General features: G+C 41.0%; 2 long non-coding RNA genes across 22 annotated transcripts in view; one reads left to right on the top strand and one right to left on the bottom strand.

The window, feature by feature from the left end:
* The window catches only part of LOC114710170, a 103,335-nt gene that overhangs the window by 51,760 nt on the left and 31,092 nt on the right, over window positions 1-20,483 (bottom strand). The window lies entirely within an intron of this gene.
* The window catches only part of LOC114710169, an 85,236-nt gene that overhangs the window by 52,096 nt on the left and 12,657 nt on the right, over window positions 1-20,483 (top strand). For 17 of the 21 annotated variants that reach the window (XR_005089934.1, XR_005089932.1, XR_005089926.1 and 14 more), the window contains 6 exons: window positions 1,356-1,507; window positions 4,914-5,060; window positions 10,606-10,824; window positions 16,199-16,353; window positions 18,384-18,521; window positions 19,683-19,793. This is a non-coding gene — a long non-coding RNA (uncharacterized LOC114710169). Of the gene's footprint in view, window positions 1-1,355; window positions 1,512-4,913; window positions 5,061-10,605; window positions 10,825-16,198; window positions 16,358-18,383; window positions 18,522-19,682; window positions 19,794-20,483 lie in introns of all 21 variants that reach the window. The other 4 variants (XR_005089927.1, XR_005089942.1, XR_005089944.1 and 1 more) reach the window with 4 other exon arrangements.

Genomic DNA, 20,483 nt, shown 5'->3' with positions numbered 1-20,483 from the left:
AGATTGTTCAGCAGTTCTTACGAAAAGTCTAAACAATTGTGTTTTCTTGTACCCTTTTCTCTGGGTGATGATTTTCAGGTAACAAGGGTGGGAGAAGAGCTCTAAGATGATGCTTTTGACTACAGCTAGTTCATTACTGAAAATGCTTGAGATTCCTGAGTGGTCATTCTTCAGCAGTACCCAGATCCTCTTTACAGATCACATCACACTGTATATACAAGGTCTATTACATCCATCACAATATGGGCTATGAGCAAGTGAGTCTGGCTGAGAAAGTTTCCTGACGCCTAATTTGCTCTCATCCAGACAGTGAGTTAATAGCAGTTTCATGTCCCAACTACAACTGGATGCTGAGATGGGCCCCCCAGAACACAAGAGAAGCAGGTACCATGAGAAAGGACTGGAGGTAGAATTCTGCTGGCTGAAGAGGGGGAGAAATGCATGATTTCTTCATTGACTAGACTCTTACTTCTTTAAAAGAGAAGATGCATGAAGAACGTGGGTGCCTCAGATTGCACTTTCATTTTTCTCTTCTTGTTTGCTTTATTAATTTATTTTTTTCTTCTGTCCTTTGGTGCTGGAGTTCTGGTGTAGGTCCTTATCCACTAGATGTGACATCAATATAAAATGGTGATAGAAGCTAAATTCTAAGAGTGGAACACTTTTCCTCCCTTTGCCTGAAGAAGGCAGGGTTGCCTTAATTCCTGGACTCCTCCTTTGTGCTGTTGGTTTTTGTTTGTTTGTTTGTTTTGTTTTTTCATATTGGAAAGGCAGGAGCAGAGAGCTGTACTAAGGTTTCTTGGTTCATCTGGGGCAACACTGCCCTCGTGCGAAACAGTTTCATAAATACCTGTGCATACATTGTTTCCTCCGTACTGCTTATGATCATTTGAGGGTGATGGTCCACAGGGATTCTTACACAAGCCTGGTCTCCTACCATTTTTTTTTACCCCCTTTATACAGGGACTGGAATCATGGAACCTTTCAGAGTCTTAATGTATACCCATTTGATGGAAGGACCAGTAACAAGTACAGGACTATATATAACATAGTCCAATTTAAATGCAAATTTATTGAATATTTAGTTTTATTTACAGGACAAAGACAAAATTCTGAGATCTATCTATCTAATTGGAATTTATAATACTTTCAGTATTTGTTTCACTCCAAGTACAATGGAGCATTACATCTTGAGACCTAGCTAGGTCACTACAGGCAGGTAGTCAACCTCCAGATGGACACCCAGGTCCTGCTGGTTATGGTGCCTAGGGGAAATGTGAAGTGGATCTGGCAGAGAAGCAGGGTACCTGGTTTCTAGATTTGATTGATTGGCAGCATTTTCTTCTTCTACCTAGAACTGAAACCTAAGATTTCACCTCAAGACCACAAGACAGTTATCCACCAGGAGTAAGCACTGGAAGTAGAATTCTGCTGGGAGAAGAAGAAAGTCAAGGCTTGATCATTGACTGGACAGTGACTTCTTCAGAATAGATGATGCCTGAGGAAGGTGGGTGGGTACCTCAGATCTCCCTTTCTTTCCTGCTGGCCTAGATCATAAATTCCATGTACTTTCCTTCTTCCATTCTTTGGAGTTTTGTCTTTTCTCTTTTGATGGTGGATTCCGATGAAGGTACAGATCCACTGGCTGTGGCTTTGACATACAATTAAAATGGAAGTGGAAACTAGCTCTCAGTAGATCACTTTTCCTCCCTTTGCAGGAAGAAGGCAGGGCTGCCAGAGTTGCTGGACTCTGCCTCCTCTGCACTGTAGTTTTTTTCAGATTGGAAAGGCGGGAGCAGAGAGGCATGTGCCTGGTGCCTTCTTTGCTGTGGATCAACACTGCCATCATGCGGAAAATGTTTTGTACATCCTCGCTCATGCACACACTGCTTCTTCCTCTGTGTTTTTGAAGATGAGGATTAGCGTAATTCATAAATAGCTGAGCTTGGCCTCCTTCCATTTTCTATTTGTGTTTTCTGTAGTAGACTTGAATCATGGGACCCTACCCTTCAGAGTCTTAATGTAGACCCTGTTGACTGAGGGCCCAGTTACTAGTGCAAGGCTGTGCTGAGGTCCAGGAAGAGGAAGTGGAGGGGCGGGGTTTTGCCTTGCTCAGCTTGCAGTATGAATCAACTGGCTGTTGTCCTAGGGCGGTAAGGCGCCTCACTCTCCGGGTTCTGATGAGAAATTTCTAAGGTGCACGTTTATGTTGGGGCCTGAGGAGAAGTCAAGGAAGCCCACTAGGCCCCCACAGTTGTGGTTGTCTGGAATCGCCATCTTCCGCCATGGCTAAGAATCATGGGAAGGAAGCTCAGTGTTGCTGTGACTTTTGGAACTCCATCCTCTTGATGGCAGTAGAGGTCCACTTAGGATCTTGTGAGTGCTTGTCTCCCGCCCCTCCTGTCTGAAAAAAAACGCAACCCAGAGATAAAGGCACCAGAGAAGATGGCTGCCTTGAGTTTTGCCTATCTCTGAGTACTTTGAAAAGTGGTTTTGTGTGTGTCTTTTTTCTACATTTAGCCAAACTGAGACCTAAATTTAACAGAGTTCTTTGAATTCTTCTCCTTCCATTATGGAGGATATTTACCATTTTCCTGGTTTTCATTTTGTCCAGCTACCTAGTTTTATTTAAAATTTTGTTACCATTAATTTTGTAATTTTTACACAAGCAAGTTGTGCTATGAGATTTAGCAGCAAATAAATATGAAGTTACAAATGCAGGTCAATGGCTATATCTAAGGGGTATAATGTTTGGGTTACATGCTCTAGGCCCTGAGTTTGATGTGCACTTTTAGGGATGGGAAACTAACTCATTTGTAGATTATGCAACACAGAATTTCCCAATCTCTAATATTTTAAGAAATATCGTGGCAGTAAATCTTACTTTTAATATTATTGGAATGGAATTGTGGGTAAGAATTCATCAGACTAATGAGAGCTAATTATTTTGTTATAATAATTTTATTATTCTCTTTTAGTGAATGTTTTCTGTGTTTGTGAATTTTTTCTGCAGGGAAAGAGGATTCACTGAAAACTAATGTATTTCTGTGATTTCATGTTGCCATTTGACATGAGATTCCACAGTGTCTTAGAGAAAAATCAGCCTGTAAAACCCCATATCTAGTGCTCTGTAAAGCACACTCATATGATGCATTCACGAGTTATATCTTAATAAACCATATATACTCCTATAACTTGTGATTTCTTCATAGGTGTCATAGTATGTATAATTCTAACATTAATTTTTTTTCAAATAATAGTTACCTAGACTTTGCTATAGTATATGGCTGATTTTATTTTAATTTCATTAAAATGCTGGGATTAAAGGCATGGATCACCACCACCTAGTGCTGTCAGGAAATATCTAAGAAAAATCCTTCAGAATGTGTAATAAGTTTATGATCTCTGTGAGTTCAAGTCCAGCCTGGGCTACCAAGTGAGTCCCAGGAATGGCAAGGCGCAAAGCTACACAGAGAAACCCTGTCTCGCAAAACCAAAAAAAAAAAAAAAAAGTAATAAAAGTAGAGGTGCACTATGGGGTAGAAGATGAGGACAGCCAGGTATGTAGTCAATTGGAGGCTCTTCATTTCACAGACAATCTGCCTAACTGGATAGAGTAGAGAGTTCAATGTGATTTGAAATGCTTGGTAATAAATAACATGGAGGGGATGATTTAGCATATAAGAAAATAGTAACCATGGAGGTGGTAGGTGAGCCTACAGTTTGGTTTCACAGAGACCACTAGACCAAAAGCAAGACACTGTGAACTTGGTTTCATAGAGAACACTAGACCAAAAGCAAGGCACTGTGAGTTTATCCCTTTCAGTTGGGCAAAATACAAGGCAGACAAATTGTTGTTGTTGTTTTTTCAAACAAGAAGGGCAGGGGGAAAACGTCTCAAAATGGCGCTTTCATAAGCATGTAGAACAATACTGCCACCACCAGGAAACAGTTTCAACACAGCTAGCACCATTCTAGCTTCCTGCCCTCAAAGTAAGGTCTATAAAGGCATGGAGAAGCTGGTGATACATATTGGACTTCTTTGAATTCCTCTAAGACCCTAGAACCTGTATGCTCATACACTCTAGGTATATTATAATTATAATTAATGGATTGGTTACTGTTAGAATACTCTTGTGCTGTTTTCCATCAGAATCTTTTAATTGGTCCTGACTGTATCAAAATGAAAAGTAGTAGATGCCTTAAGATTGTGTATTTTGATATGATCACCGAATCTCTATATTCTTTCTTTAAAAACAACTTATTTTCTGAATCCATGTACAAAAAAATATTTTAAATAATCATTTCAACAGATAACGAAAGTGTAGGCCAGGCAGTGGTGGCACAGGCCTTTAATCTCAGGAAGATGTCTGTGAATTTTGAAGCCAACCTAGTCTACAGAACACATTCCAGGACAGTCAGAGCTACATAGAGAAACCCTGTCTGGGGTGGGGGTGGGGGATGTAATCTTGAGGCCATACAGTGGATGTAATTGTTAGAGAACTTGCTCTTAGCTACTGTGCTAGCAATGTGCCTGCTGTTACCATGCTTCCCGCCATGGTGGTCCTGGATTTACCCTTTGAAATCTTAAACAAGCCTCCAGTTAAATGCTTCCTTCTGGCTCTCCTCAGCAACAGAACAGTAACTAAGAGACTGTTATTGATCTGATTGGAATTTATAGGCAGTACAATATATTTGTCACTCGAAATAGAATTGTGATTATTCAGAATTCAGAATTACTCATATTCCCTTCAAAGGATGGTAGTCAACATCCCACTGTATAATGAAGGCCTATTACATCCATTGGGATATCATGTATAATGTCCAAGGAACAAGTGAATATGGCTGAGGGTGCCTAGATTTGCTCTAAACCGGACACACAGATAACCATATAGCGTTTTTATTCTTTCTAGATCTGGATCCTGAGACTACAAGACAATCAGATACCAGGAGAAGGCACTAGATGTTATATGTTGCTGGGTGAAGAAGGGCAGAAGTGCAGGATGTCATCAATGACTAGATGCTGACTTACTTCATCAAAAGAGAAGAATCTGAGGAAGGTGGGTGCTTCGGATCTCACTTTTCATTCTTGTTCTTTTTGCATTATTTGGATTTTGGTCTCTTGTCTTTGCAGTCCCATCTCATTGAGATGCACTAGATTTAACAGTGAATGGGAACGGGAAGGAAACTGTAGGAGTGCATCACTCTTCCCCACTTTGAAGAAAGCTAAGGCTGCCACCATTACTGCATTCTCCACCTGATGTGAAGGGTGGGGCAGAGAGTTGAGGGCTTCATACTTTGTCTCCTCTAGAGCAACACTGCCATCATACAGACAATATTTCATATATACCTGAACACAGGTCTCTTCCTCCATGCTGGCCTTACAAGTTTTAAGGAAGGCTGTGGTTGGGGAGTTATAAAATGTCCATACTTGGAGTCCTAACCTTTTTTTCTTTTCTTTATACAAAATATTACATACATACCTAGGCACAGACTGCTTTTATAATGCTGGTCTGGACATTTTGAAGAATGTGAGGGTCTGGGGGATTCTTAAATGTCCAACCTTGACCTCCCCAACCCCCTTTTTCTAGACAGTATGGAGTTATTTTTCTAGACAGTCTTGAGCTATTCAAGAGTCTAAATGGAAACTCTGTTGACTTAGGGCCCAGGAACAGGAAGCAGAGGAGCAGCGTTTTACAGTGCTTAGCTTAGAATATCAATCAATCCCAAGGCAAAGAGTCTCACTCTAAATTCTAATGAGAAAACCCTGTTTGGGACCTGAGGATAAGGTAAGGTTGCCCATGATTATAGGTATGTGTAATCTCCATCCACAAGTTGTGGTGTTTGGTCAACTCTGGGCACATCATTACTTAGGTTCTGATGAGAAAGCTCTACAGTCCATGTTTCTGTTAGGGCGTCAGGATAAGTCCAGAAAGGCAGGGTCACTAGGTGCAGGCAGCTGTTGCTCCACTCTGGTCACCTCACTCTCCATGTTCTGACAAGAAATCACCCTACTGACTGAGAGACCAGGTACCAGAGCACAGCTGTGCTGAGTTCAGGGACAGGAAGTGAGGGGCGGGATTTGGCACTGCTCAGATGAATTTACTAGCTGGTGTCCTACGTCAGGAAGGCGCCTCCCTCTCCAGGTTCTGATGAGATAGATCTATAGTCCTTGTTTCAATTTGGGCCTGAGAAGACACAGAAAGCCCAAGCAAGTACCCACAGTTGTAGTTGGCAGGAATCACCATCTTCCGCCATGGCAAGGAATCATGGGAAGGATGCTCAGTGGCACTGTGACTTTTGAAACTCCATCCTCATGAGGGCAGTAGAGGTCCAAGAGAGAACTTGTGAGTACTTGTCTCCCGCCCTTCCGCTCTGAAAAAAACACCACCTAGAGAGGAATCCACCAGAGATGGTGGCTGCCCTAAGTTTTGTCCAGCTTTGAGTATTTATAAAGTATTTTACTTTTTGTCTCATTTTGTACGTGATACCAACCTGAGGCCTAACTGTAGCCAATGTCATAGGACTCTTTTCCTTCTGTTTTAGTGGACATTTCCCTTTTTGTTCATTTTCACTCTGTCCAGCTGTCTAATGTTATTTAAAATTTTGGAACTTTTAATTTTTGTAAATTTTACACAGCAAGTATGTGCTGTGAGATTTGGAAGGCGCTAGGTATTGCTGGTGCACGCCTTTAATCCCAGTACTCGGTAGTCAGCGGCAGGTGGATCTTTGTGAGTTTGAGGCCAACCTGGTCTACAGAGTGAGAGCCAGGACAGGCACAAAGCTACACAGAGAAACCCTGTCTCGAAAAAACAAAACAACAACAAAAAAAAAAGAAATTTAGATGGCAAATAACATGAAGTTAACACATGAATGGCAATGGTTATGACTGAGGGATATTTTCATTTTCTTTTCTTTAACTGATAATTTTCAGCCATTCGATTTTTTTTTTTTTTTTTTCTTTCCCCCGAGACAGAGTTTCTCTGTGTAGTTTTTGGTGCCTGTCCTGGATCTCACTCTGTAGACCAGGCTGGCCTTGAACTCAGAGATCTACCTGGCACTGCCTCCTGAGTGCTGGGATTAAAGGTGTGCAGGACAACCACCTTGCTCCATTCCAGATCTTAAGGATTAATTAAAAGTCTGTCAGTGTTTATTTGTCTTAATTTTCACACAATAAAGACCTGCTATCAGAGTTATGACAAAGTTTACAAGTGGCTGAGTTCTCTGTGTCAGTTCAGATGCTTCCTTTGGTTGCTGTGATGGGGAAGTACTTAGAGCCTCTTGCTGGATAGGCAAAGTGCTCCCACTGCACATGATTTCAGTTTGTTTTGAAGATGTCTCAAGCCTTCCCAAGTATTAGACAGTGGGCCTGCTAGAGATCTTAGAGCAGGCTAGCCTGAAGTCCTGAGTTGGATCTCTAGGATGCAAACAATGGAAGGAGTGGCCTCAGTGCTGCACTTGTCCTCTGATCCACCTTAGGATGTGGTGTCAGCCCCACCCCCAAACACACAGACACACACACACACACACACACACACACACACACACACACACACACAAAATAAATGTGTGCAGACAAACAGGACCTTAAAAACAGACAAGGACCAGGACAGGAGGACTCTATCCTCCAGCTAGGAGAGGCCAGGAAGTGCACTGATTAGGCTGCTAGTCTGAGAGATGGTGTAGGATATGTATCAGTTTTAGGTCGGTGTGGAAATTCTGGGAGAATCTTCCCATTGAAAGAGGACGGGGAGAGAGGGAGAGAGATAGACGGAGAGAGAAGAGATGGGGGCCAAAGAAAATTATCACAACCATTGTAAGAAAAAATTTTTTAAGTATTAAAATGAAAGCAGAAAGTATGAGTAAAAATTTCAGAAAATGTCTATGAAGTTTTTTCATGTAGGTGAGTAAAATATGGAAAAAGTATCTGTGAAAATTTTTCTCTAAGGTCAGAGTCCATGAAGGACACAAGACTCCTAGTGCAGTAAGAGCAGAGGAAAGCCTGCTAACTCTTGTTTCAGGCCGAGCAGCAGGACCCAAGCGCCCCAAGACTGCACTAGGGAGTGACTGGTCTTCTGGTTCTGTCCAGGATGGAGGCCTGTCCAGATTTATGGTGTCACCATGTGCAGGCAACTGTTGGTCCTCTCTGGGCGCCTCATTATCCACCTTTGATGAGAAAGCACCCTATTGATGGAGAGACCAGTGCACAGCTGTGCTGAGGTCCAGGAAGAGGAAGTGAAGGGGCGGGGTTTTGTGCTGTTCAGCTTGCAATATGAATCTAGTAGCTGGTGTCCTAGGGCAGGAAGGCGCCTTACTCTCCATGTTCTGATGAGAAAGCTGTACAGTCCATGTTTGTATTTGCGTCTGGGAAGACACAGGAAACCCAAGCAAGCATCCACAGTTGTAGTTTCTGTAATCGCTATCTTCCCGTGATGGCGATGGCCAAGAATCATGGGAAGGAAGCTCAGTGGTGCTGTGACTTTTGAAACTGCAACCTCAGGATGGCAGTAGAGCTCCAGGAGTCATGTTGTGAGTGCTTGTCTCCCGCCCCTCCTGTCTAAAAAAAATTCCACCAAGAGATAAAGGCCTAAAAGAAGATGGCTGCCCTGAATGTTGCCCAGCTTTTAGTAGTTTGAAAAGTATTTGGACTTGTTTTTTAGATGAAGTCAACCTGAGACCTAACTCTAGCAAAGGTCATGAAACTTGTCACCTTCTGTTATGTAGCATATTTATCAATTTCTTTTTTATATCTCTTGTTATACTTTGTACAGGCACCTAGTGTTATTTAAATTATGGTACTCTTTATTTCCTGTGATTTATATACAGTAAAGATGACTATGAGATTTCGATGTTAAGTAACATGAAGTTAGCATGTGCAGGGCAATGTCTGTAGCTAATGGGTACAAGGCTTGGGTTCTATGCCCTTGCCGGGGGCAGGGAGACAATTCCTGTGTAGGCTATGCAACTGATAATTCCTAATTTCTAATATGTAAGAAATATCCGAGCCTGGCTGTGGTGGTACACGCCTTTAATCCCAGCACTCAGGAGGCAGAGGCAGGCGGATCTCTGTGAGTATCAGCTTTGAGGGTCTGATTAGATGGCCCAGTGATTAAGAGCACTTGTTGATCACATAGAGGATTTAGGATTAAGACCCAGCACCCACATGGTGACTCACATCCACCTGTAACTCCCATTCCATGGCATCAGATTCCCTCTTTTGATTTATAGGAATAAAAACACTCATGTGGTTCACGTACATTCCTAGAGGTCAAGCATTGATACATGGAAATTTAAAAGGAATTCAGCATCCATTGGTTCTGCTTTTGTAGCTTAGTTAGTAGATTGCTTGCCTACCATGTAGGAACGGCTGGGTTTCATTCCCAGCATATCACACATGCCATTGTGCTGTACTACCATCCCTCAGCCACCAATATTATCAAGTCAGAGAGTATCTAGGAATTATCCTATAGAATGTCTAAGAATTATATGAAATTCTTCAGTATAATAAATAAAAAAAAATTGAACCTTGGATATACCCATGAATGAAAACTTTTATAAGGATATATATATCTTATAGATTATCTTAAGTACATCTTAAATACCTTATACTATAATAATTAAATATATAGTAAGTATCTTATAATACATATACACATCTTTATGTACATGGAAAGTATGAAATACAGAGATTCATACTATCCACTGTCTTCAATTTGTACTTAATTACATTGAAAGAAAGCATTTACATTAAGTTATTTTCATGCATGTGTAGTTGTTTATAAACTATGTTATATATCATATAGGATAGTTGGTGTCATGTATCTGTGTTTATCTTTGTAAAAACAGATACTGGGACTGTTAAGATCGTAGAGGCACTTGCTTCCCAGCCTGAGTACATGAATCCTGAACCTGGAAATCAAATAGTAGAAGAAAAGAGCAGATTCCTATACACTGTCCTCTGACAAGTACATGTGTTCACATGCAAAAAGTAAATAGATAAATGTATATTAACTTTCAAGAGGGAAGGAGATAGTAAATATTTGAATATAGTAGGGTGTGAAAAAACTCACTTCAATTTTGCTACAATAGACACCTGATGTTTTTACAAACTACAGCACACACCTTAATTTCTAGGTCATGTTCAGAGAACCTTATATAAAAGCAACATATGTCTATTTAAAACAAAGATAACCATCCAAAAGAATATCAGTTGTTTAACAGGCTGTTAAAGAGAACTTAGTATTTCTTAAACACTGGGCGGGTCTGATACTTAAGGGATAAACTAATGTGCACACACACAAATACAAACACACACACACACAGACACACACATACGCATGAGAAGATAATAAAAAGTAGAAAAATACTTCATAGAAGAAATATGTTTTGTTGCTGTTTTCCATTTTAAATGGAGAACTGAAGGATGAATGAGTTCTCTATCTCCTAGTGGAAATTCATTCCATATGCAGGGACCTCAGGTTATAAAGTAGTGACTGATGTGACCTGTCTCTGCCTCTTAGATCTTTTGAAAAAGAGTTGCCAGTATTCAACTCAGAGTATGAAATATGGTTATATGCTGACTGGTAACTGCATCTGATCTTTCAGGACCCAAACTTCACACTTCATTTCAGACAAGATCCACCCGTCTTGCAAGATCCAAGAATTTGATGAGCTTGAAATGCTCAGTGGAAGGAAATAAACCCATGTAGTACTAGGAGGGAGAAATTCAACTTCTGAGAAAAGACGCATAGTGGGCAATGTTGGATTGGGCCAAGGATTGTGTTCACATACAACTAAAAATCCAGAGCACAAGTTCACAGTAAGGTAAGCTTGGCCCTTCAAGTTGGGCAAAATGCAAACAGCCATATTTCCTGGTGCCTTTGTCCTTGTCTGCCATTTCTTTCACACAGAAGGGTAGAAGAAGAACCCTCAGAGATGGTTTATGCACACCTAGGTAGGCCTCTACTGCCCCCATGAATAAGTAGTTTCAATACTGACAGCACCATTCCAGGTTCCAGCCTATTCTTAGGGCAAGGCCTATCTGAACAGACCTGGAAGAGGTCTGGCACACATCTTGGGCTTCCTTGCTTTGTTTTAAGACCCTGAGAGTATCTGTATGTTACTATTTTCCAGGTGTTACAATTATTGAAGCAGTGACATGTCCTGATTGAATAGTCTGGTGTTGTTTTCTATACAAATCTTATTCTTTGTCATGACTGCATCAAAGGAAATAGAAGTAGATATCTTGAGACCTGATGAGTGCTTATTTTACTATGATCCTTCAATTTTAGTGTTGCCCTTTAACAAAAACTGCTTTGTTTTACGCATCTGTGTACAAGTGTATTTTTTAAAAGGGGCAACAGATTTTTCCAAATAATGAAAGTCAAACCTTGAGGCTAGGTGTTAAAGTTAATGGGTAGAGTACTAGCCTAACATGTATGAGACCTTGTGTTTGATCCTAGGCACTCCATCAACAGTGGAGGCAGCCTGCAGTTAGAGCACTAGAAGGTGCTGGCAGGAACATCTGAAGTTTCAGGTCATGCTAGGCTACATGGAAGTGGTGTAGGGGGTTAAGTTAGCCTGGGCTGAGAAACTCTCTTAAAATAAAATAAAAAAAAAAAACCTTTTAAGGAAGGCATAGAAGATAGTTTAATGGTATTGAAGAGTTCTGTTTCTGCTGTTTTTGACAGTAAGTGTTCACTGATATTGAAATGTATCAACGAAGTATATTAGCCTATGTTAAAGCCAACTGCAAGGATTATTATAATTGTAAATATTATTATATACCTATTATCATTGTAAGGATTACTATGTAAGGAGTATTTCTAAGTCTAGAAAAAGGATCACTTGCAAACATATCTGTAGTAACAGAGAATACGGCAAGGCCTGTTAGTACAGATTCCTTCTTCTAGCCACTGAATTCAGAATTCTCAATCCATTCTTTTCCCTCTTTATGTGGAGTGTCTCTCATTTTTTGACAACAGCATAGTATGAAACATAAACTGCTGGGCAGAAATGCACAGATGAATTTTTAAAATCCATCTGGCTAAAGCATGGAACACATTTAATTTCTGGGAAATGAAACCTTTTGCTGAGGTGGATTGCCAGAACTCAGAAGGCTAAAACAAGGAGGGTCATGAGTTACATGTTGGACTCAGACAGAGTATATACTATGGGGTAGGTTCCAGGTAGGCCTGGATATAAAGGGAGACTCTTTATAAAATAAATAGAAAGAAAGAAAGAAAAAATGTCTCACACCAACCCCATCCAATGTGAAAATCATTAACAAATCATTAACAGAACCAAGAGTAAAAAATTCATTCAAGGTCTGAAAAAAATTGACCAAGGTCCATGCCCTTTTCTCTTCTTGTTAGATTTTCTTTCTTTCTTTTTTTTTTTTTTTAAATTTTTTCTAGACAAGGTTTCTCTGTGTAACAGTCCTAGCTGTGCTGGAATTTGCTTTGTAGACCAGGCTGGCCTGGAACTCACCAAGATCATCTTGCCTCTGCGACCCAAGTGCTGGGATTAAAGGTGTGTGCACCACCACCAGGCCTTGCTTGATATTTTAGGCAGGACACTGTTGTTTAGAAGGTTCCCCTTGCTCTGAGGCATCCTAAGCACTACAGGCTCTTGCTCCCCATGGAACAGGGCTGTGCATATACTCCAACAGAAGCCTTGAAGGACTCAAGGGTCATAGTGCAGTGACATAAATAAAGGAAAGCCTGCTGACTCTGGTTTCAGGTGAGCAGCAGGACACAAGGGTCCCAAAGACTGAACTAACGTCCTATTGTTCTGTCCAGGATGGAGGCCCATCCCTAACATCGGATGTCGCTATGTACAGGCAGCTGTTGCTCCTCTCTAGACTCACTGTGCAGCACTGATGAGAAACGCATTATATTGATTGAGACCAGTGCACCCCTGTGCTGAGGTCCAGGAAGAGGAAGTGGAGGGGCTGAGTTTTGCACTGCCTAGCTTGCAATATGAATCTACTAGCTGGTGTCCTAGAGCAGGAAGGCACCTCCCTCTCCAGGTTTTGATGAGAAAATTCCACAGACATCATTTCTGTTGGGCCCGAGGAATAACTCAAGGAAGACCAAGAAGGCATCCACAGTTGATCTAGTTTCTGTAGTCGCCATCTTCTGCCATGGCTAAGAATCATGGGAAAGAAGCTCCGTGGCGCTGTGACTTTTGAAACTCCATCCTCATGATGGCAGTAGAGGTCCAGGAGGGATCTTGTGAGTGTTTGTCTCCCGCCCCTCCTGTCTGAAAAAAACGCCACCCAGAGAGAAATGCACCAGAGAAGATGGCTGCCCTGAGTTTTGCCAAGTTTTGAGTACTTTGGAAAGTGTTTTACTTTTTGTCTCATTTTGTACTTGATACCAATCTGAGGCCTAACTGTAGCCAATGTCATAGGACTCTTTTCCTTCTGTTTTAGTGAACATTTCCCTTTTTGTTCACTTTCACTCTGTCCAGCTGCCTAGTGTTATTTAAAATTTTGAAAATTTTTATTTCTTGTAATTTTTACACACTAAATATGTGCTGTGAGATTTAGAAGGCAAGTAACATGAAGTGAACACATGAAGGGCAATGGTTATAGCTGAGGGATATTTTCATTTCCTTTTTTTAACTGTTCATTTTCCTCGCAACCCACATTCTTAAGGTTTCCTTAAAAGCCTGGCAATGTTTATTTGTCATAATTTGCACACAATAAAGACCTGCTATCAGAGTTATAACAAAGTTCCCTGATGCTGACCCATGCAGAGCAGTGGATTTTCAAGAGAAGTGGGACTCTTGTCTTCCCCAGGCTTCTAAGTTTCTTTGATCTTACATTTACAAGTAGCTGAGTTCTCTGTGTCAGTTCAGATGCTTCCTTTGGTTGCTGTGATGGGGAAATACTTAGAGCCTCTTGCTGGAAAGGCAAAGTGCTCCCACTGCACATGCCAGGATTTCAGTTTGTTTTGAAGATGTCTCAAGCCTTCCCAAGAATGAGACAGTGGGCCTGCTAGAGATCTTAGAGCAGGCTAGCCTGAAGTCCTGAGTTGGATCTCTAGGATGCAAACAATGGAAGGAGTGGCCTCAGTGCTGCACTTGTCCTCTGATCCACCTTAGGATGTGGTGTCAGCCCCACCCCAAACACACAGACACTCACACACAGACACACACACAGACACACACACACACACACACACACACACACACACACACACACACACACACAATAAATGTGTGCAGACAAACAGGACCTTAAAAACAGACAAGGACCAGGACAGGAGGACTCTATCCTCCAGCTAGGAGAGGCCCGGAAGAGCACTGATTAGGCTGCTAGTCTGAGAGATGGTGTAGGCTGTGCATCAGTTTTAGGTCAGTGTGGAAATTCTGGGAGAATCTTTCCATTGAAAGAGGACGGGGAGAGAGGGAGAGAGATAGACGGAAAGAGAAGAGTTGAGGGCCAAAGAAAAATATCACAACCAGTGTAAAAATTTTTTAAAACGTATTGAAAAGGAAGCAAAAATATGAGTAAAAATTGGAAAAAGTATCTGTGAAAATTTTTCTCTAAGGTCAGAGTCCATGAAGGACACAAGACTCCTAGTGCAGTACCAGCAGAGGAAAGCCTGCTAACTCTTGTTTCAGGGCCGAGCAGGTGGACCCAAGTGTCCCAAGACTGCACTAGGGAGTGGCTGGTCTTCTGGTTCTGTCCTGGATGGAGGCCTGTCCAGATTTATGGTGTCACCATGTGCAGGCAACTGTTGGTCCTCTCTGGGTGCCTCATTATCCACCTTTGATGAGAAAGCACCCTATTGATGGAGAGACCAGTGCACAGCTGTGCTGAGGTCCAGGAAGAGGAAGTGAAGGGGCGGGGTTTTGTGCTGTTCAGCTTGCAATATGAATCCATTAGCTAGTGTCCTAGGGCAGGAAGTTGTCTGACTCTCCAGGTTCTAGTGAGAAATTTCTACAGACCTCATTTATGCTGGGCCCTCAGGAGAAGTCAAGAAGCCCAAGTAGGCATCCACAGTTGTAGTTTCTGTAATTGCCATCTTCCAGCAATGGCCATGGTGATGGCCAAGAAGCTCAGTGGTGCTGTGAGTTTTGAAACTGCAAGCTCATGATGGCAGTAGACCTCCAGAGGCACCTAGAGTGCTTGTCTCCAGCCCTTACTGGCTGGAAAAAAAAAAAAAAAAAAAAATGCCACTCAGCGATTAAGACCCCACAAAAGATGACTGCCACCAGTTTTGTCCACTTTGTGTACTAGAGGGTTTTGCATCCTTTTGACCACATATAGCCAAACTGAGACTCAAATTTAGCACACAACAGAGAACTGTTTTCCTTTTCTTGTGGAGGATGTTTCCCATTTCCTTGATTTTTACCCTTTCTAGATACATATTGTCTTCTTAAAATTCAGGTCCCATTAATTTGTTGTAGGTTTTATGTTATAAAATTATGATGGGCGATGTATAATCAAAGGATTATGTTAACCCATGCAGTACAATGGAAATAGCTGAGAGGTTCATTACTTGCATAGCATGCCCTAGGCCCCTGAGTTCTAATTACTAATACTGGGGGTAGGGGTGCTAATGTATACCTAGTTTATGCTACTGGGAATTTCCCAATTCTTAATGTTGTGAGAAACTTTCATGTAAGGAAATCTTACTTATGAGGATGGAACTGTCACAAAAGAATTGATATTAATAAGGAGATCTATTGACAGGCCTGATGTGCCACAGCCCTGGCAGTGGTGACACATGCGGTTAATCCCAGAACTGGGGAGGCACAACATAAAAATGAGCTCTATTCATTTCACTGTCATTGTTTTCTCTGTGTAACAGTCCTAGCTGTCCTGGAACTCACTTTGTAGACCAGGCTAGCTTCAAACTCACAGAGATCCACCTGCCTCTGTCTCCCATGTGCTGAGATTAAATTCCCAGTGCAATTTTTAGGGTGACTCATGTCTACTATCTGGTTGGCATTTACAGTCCTGTCAGTATTTGTTTCACTCCAAGTACAATGGAGCATTACATCTTGAGACCTAGCTAGGTCACTACAGGCAGGTAGTCAACCTCCAGCTGGACACCCAGGTCCTGCTGCCTAGGTCCTCACGTGGGTATGGTGTCTAGGGAAATTGTGAAGTGAATCTGGCAGAGAAGCAGGCTTCCTGGTTTCTAGATTTGATTGATTGGCAGCATTTTCTTCTTCTACCTAGAACTGAAACCTAAGATTTCACCTCAAGACCACAAGACAGTTATCCACCAGGAGTAAGCACTGGAAGTAGAATGCTGCTGGGAGAAGAAGAAGAAACTCAAGGCTTGATCATTGACTGGCCAGTGACTTCTTCAGAATAGATGATGCCTGAGGAAGGTGGGTGGGTACCTCAGATCTCCCTGTCTTTCCTGCTGGCTTAGATCATAAATTTCATGTACTTTCCTTCTTCCATTCTTTGGAGTTTTGTCTTTTCTGTTTTGATGGTGGATTCGGATGAAGGTATAGATCCACTGGCTGTGGCATTGAAATACAATTAAAATGGAAGTGGAAACTAGCTCTCAGTAAATCACTTTTCTTCCCTTTGCAGGAAGAAGGCAGGGCTGCCAGAGTTGCTGGACTCTGCCTCCTCTGCACTCTAGTTTTTTTCAGATTGGAAAGGCGGTAGCAGAGAGGCATGGGCCTGGTGTCTTCTTAGCTGTGTGGGTCAACACTGCCATCATGCGGAAAATGTTTTGTATATCCTCGCTCATGCACACACTGCTTTTTCCTCAATGCTGCTTTGAGCCGGTTTTGACGGTGAGGGTTAGCGTAATTCATAAATAGCTGAGCTTGGCCTCCTTCCATTTTCTATTTGTGTTTTCTGTAGTAGACTTGAATCATGGGACCCTACCCTTCAGAGTCTTAATGTAGACCCTGTTGACTGAGGGCCCAGTTACTAGTGCAAGGCTGTGCTGAGGTCCAGGAAGAGGAAGTGGAGGGGCGGGGTTTTGCCTTGCTCAGCTTGCAATATGAATCAACTGGCTGGTGTCCTAGGGCGGTAAGGCACCTCACTCTCCGGGTTCTGATGAGAAATTTCTAAGGTGCACGTTTATGTTGGGGCCTGAGGAGAAGTCAAGGAAGCCCAACTAGGCACCTACAGTTGTGGTTGTCTGGATTCGCCATCTTCTGCCATGGCTAAGAATCATGGGAAGGAAGCTCTGTGGTGCTATGACTTTTGAAACTCCATCCTCATGATGGCAGTAGAGGTCCAGTAGGGAGCTTGTGAGTTCTTGTCTCCTGTCCTTCCTGTCTGAAAAAAACGACACCCAGAGACAAAGGCCCCAAAGATGGCTGCCTTGAGTCTTGGCCTACCTTTGAGTACTTTGGAAAGTGTTTATGTGTTTGTCTTATGTGTGTGTCTTATTTTCTACAATTGGCCAAAGTAAGGCTTAAATTTAGTGGAGGACACAGGATCTTTTTTTTCTATTATAGACTATATTTCCATTTCCTTCGCGTTCAGTTTGTCCAGCTTCCTAGTGTTATTTAAATTTTTGGTACTCTTTTTTCTTGTAATTTTTAGAGACTAAAGATGTCCTCTGAGATTTAGAAGGAAAATACTCTGAAGTTAACACATGCAAGTCAATGGCTACTGCTGAGGGGTACAACACTTGTGTTATATGCCCTAGGCCCTGGTTTTGAGCTTCAATTCTGGCTTCCCTCAATGTTTCCCATGTTGTAATAGTTTCAGTCGGAGTTTATTTTTGCCTTTCAATGTGAAGCCAATCTAAGGCCTAACTGTAGCCAATGTCTTGGGACTCTTCCTTTTGTTAATGTAGACTATTTCCCATTTCCTTATTTTTAACTCTTTATTTTCATTCTTTTTAGCTACTTAATGGTGTCCTTAAAAGTCTTGCAATATTTATTTGCTTCAATTTTCACATAATGAAGATCCTCTAGGAGGTTTAGAAACAAAGTTTACGCACAGAGGGCAATGGGTATTACAATCCTTGCCTAACATTACCTAGAACCTGGGTTCATTCCCCATGACTGGAATCGGTAGTCTTTCTCATATATAGTTTATGACATAGGGAATTTCCTAGTTCCAATATTGTGAAAAATATCCATGGCAGTAAATCTTACCTATAATATTGTTAGGATGCAATTGTAGAAATGAATTAATGGTATTAATGGCTCTTTCTCCTTGTCCCTCCATCTTATTCCCCCATCCTTCTTCCCCTCCCTTTTTTCTTTGTCACTAAACTCCACTCCCTCTCTCTCTCTTCCTCTCAGTGTGTATACCTCAAGGCACAATTGTAGTATTCCATTGACTAGCCTATATTGTGTTTGAAAGTAGTTAGCTCTAATGAACAATCCTGTATCTTATACATGTAATGATATTTACAGTAGTTTCCATTTGTTTTTCATAGATGTCAATACTGCAAAGATAATTCCAGAAGCTGACTTTCGATGCTTCCATTGACTCACTCCTTAATCCCAGCACTCACAAGGCTGGAGGAGGAGGATAGCTGTGAGGCTGAGGATAGTTTGGCCTCCCTCCCTACACAGTGAGTTCTATGATGATTTTTAAAATATTCCTTTTTCTTTTTTTATCTTTTGAGACAGGGTATCTCTGTGCAACATTCCTAGATGTCCTGGAACTCACTTTGTAGACCTGGCTGGCATTGATGTCACTGAGACCTGCCTGCCTCTACCTCCCAAGTGTGGGAATTAAATGAGTACACCACCACCGGGCTTTAAAATATTCTCAATTGTAGAATGTATCATGCTAAAAATTATTCCTCCAAAATGTTTTACTGACCTTCTGGAACTAAGCAATCTGTATTTAATTAATTGAACATAAGATACTTATTTTACAATACACAATGATAGGTTTATTGTTTATTTATTGATTTACATTTCTGTAATAAGTGTTAAGAAAATTTTGAAATGAGTCTAGAAGAGTAACTCAGATTAATTAAATGTATTAATTAAATGCATTAATTTACAGATACTATATATAATACATATATACTGTAATATAATAATCACATCATATTATGTTAATTTTAAATAGCATGTCTACTTAGTTTAATAGTCAGGTGACTTGAATGAGAGAATGTCAAGTAGTATTTGTGTTTCTTGGGTATCCTCCAGTCCCACATCTTTCATGAACATAACCAGAACATGCCCCATGGTCCTCTTCACCATTTGCTCCTTCTAAGGTAGACCCTTGTTTATTTGGCATTTTTTGTCCCTTTTCTTAAATTAAGTTACCTTCCCTGGACACTGCTACTTTTGCTTACAGTTGCTTACATTAATTCATAAAACCCTCTAATAAACATATTTGTGAGATTGAATAATTTTATTATAAATTTTTCCTGGATGTTTTCTATATGTGTGAATCTATTCTGGAGGCTAAGAGAATTCACAGAAAAATAAGATATTCAGTAATTTGATATTGCTTTCATACAATATTAATAATTTTCAGAACTCTGGTTATTCAGAGGCCTGCATCTAATAATCTGTACCACAAACTCATATATTGCATCATGTATTAAAGAGTAATAAATAGTATATGCACCTATAACTTCCACTTGAGTTTGGCTGAAAAACTTTATAGCATGTATAATTAAGTTGTGAATTTTTTTAACATATGATATTTATTCACGGACATTGCTGTAGTATTGGGCTTTGATGGCTTTGTATTTTATTTTTTCTGGACATAGCTCATGGTGTCTCGGTGTGTCCTAAATTAGCTGTGAATCTGTTATGTTGTCCCTTCTGGTCAGCAACCTCTGATCGTCAACCCTGAACATTTGTACTGGCGGGAATCACAGGTAAGTGCCTCCATGCACAGCTCTAAATATAAAATTTTATGGTAAGAATTCAGGACAAGAACATGAGAAAAAAGGCTCCAGAGTTGGCTCAGCAGCTAAGAGAATTTCCTGTTCTTCCAAAACTACCCGAGTTTGGTTTGGGCAACCAAGTCAATATACTAATAGCTGCAGGATAACTATAGCTCCAGGGTCTCTAACACACCCTTTATCCTCTGTGGATAAGTGCACACACATAGTATATATTCATATGAACACAGAGATAAACGTAAATTTAAAACAAACCATTTTAATGAGAATAAGAACCTTGCTGTACAATGCAGGCTTTCCAAACTTACGACTTTGTCTAATACTGCCCAGAAATCTAAAGTATCAGGTAATAAAACCTTTCTCTTGAGAACCCTTCGCTCGTGGCTGGAGGTTCTTTTACTAAATATATCTCTCTCCCTCCATTGATGTCCATGCTGAAATCGACATTACAACTGTTATAATTAATTCCCACTTTGCATTTGAAAAGGTTTGGCTTAAATGCATATTTATTTATGTATATTTCGTTGTCTACAGTGAACTCTGAGTAGGCACTGGGATAGATGTAGTAAAGCTGTAAAATTTCATCAGGATGCAATACAAAGTTTAATGCCAGTGCTTTCCTCTTGGTTAGCTCCCAAGTGCTTTCTGAATCCTATGTGTGAA

The sequence above is a fragment of the Peromyscus leucopus genome, chromosome X (genome assembly GCF_004664715.2).
Source record: "Peromyscus leucopus breed LL Stock chromosome X, UCI_PerLeu_2.1, whole genome shotgun sequence".
Taxonomy (NCBI): domain Eukaryota; kingdom Metazoa; phylum Chordata; class Mammalia; order Rodentia; family Cricetidae; genus Peromyscus; species Peromyscus leucopus.
This window is presented reverse-complemented; position numbering and strand designations above follow the sequence as displayed.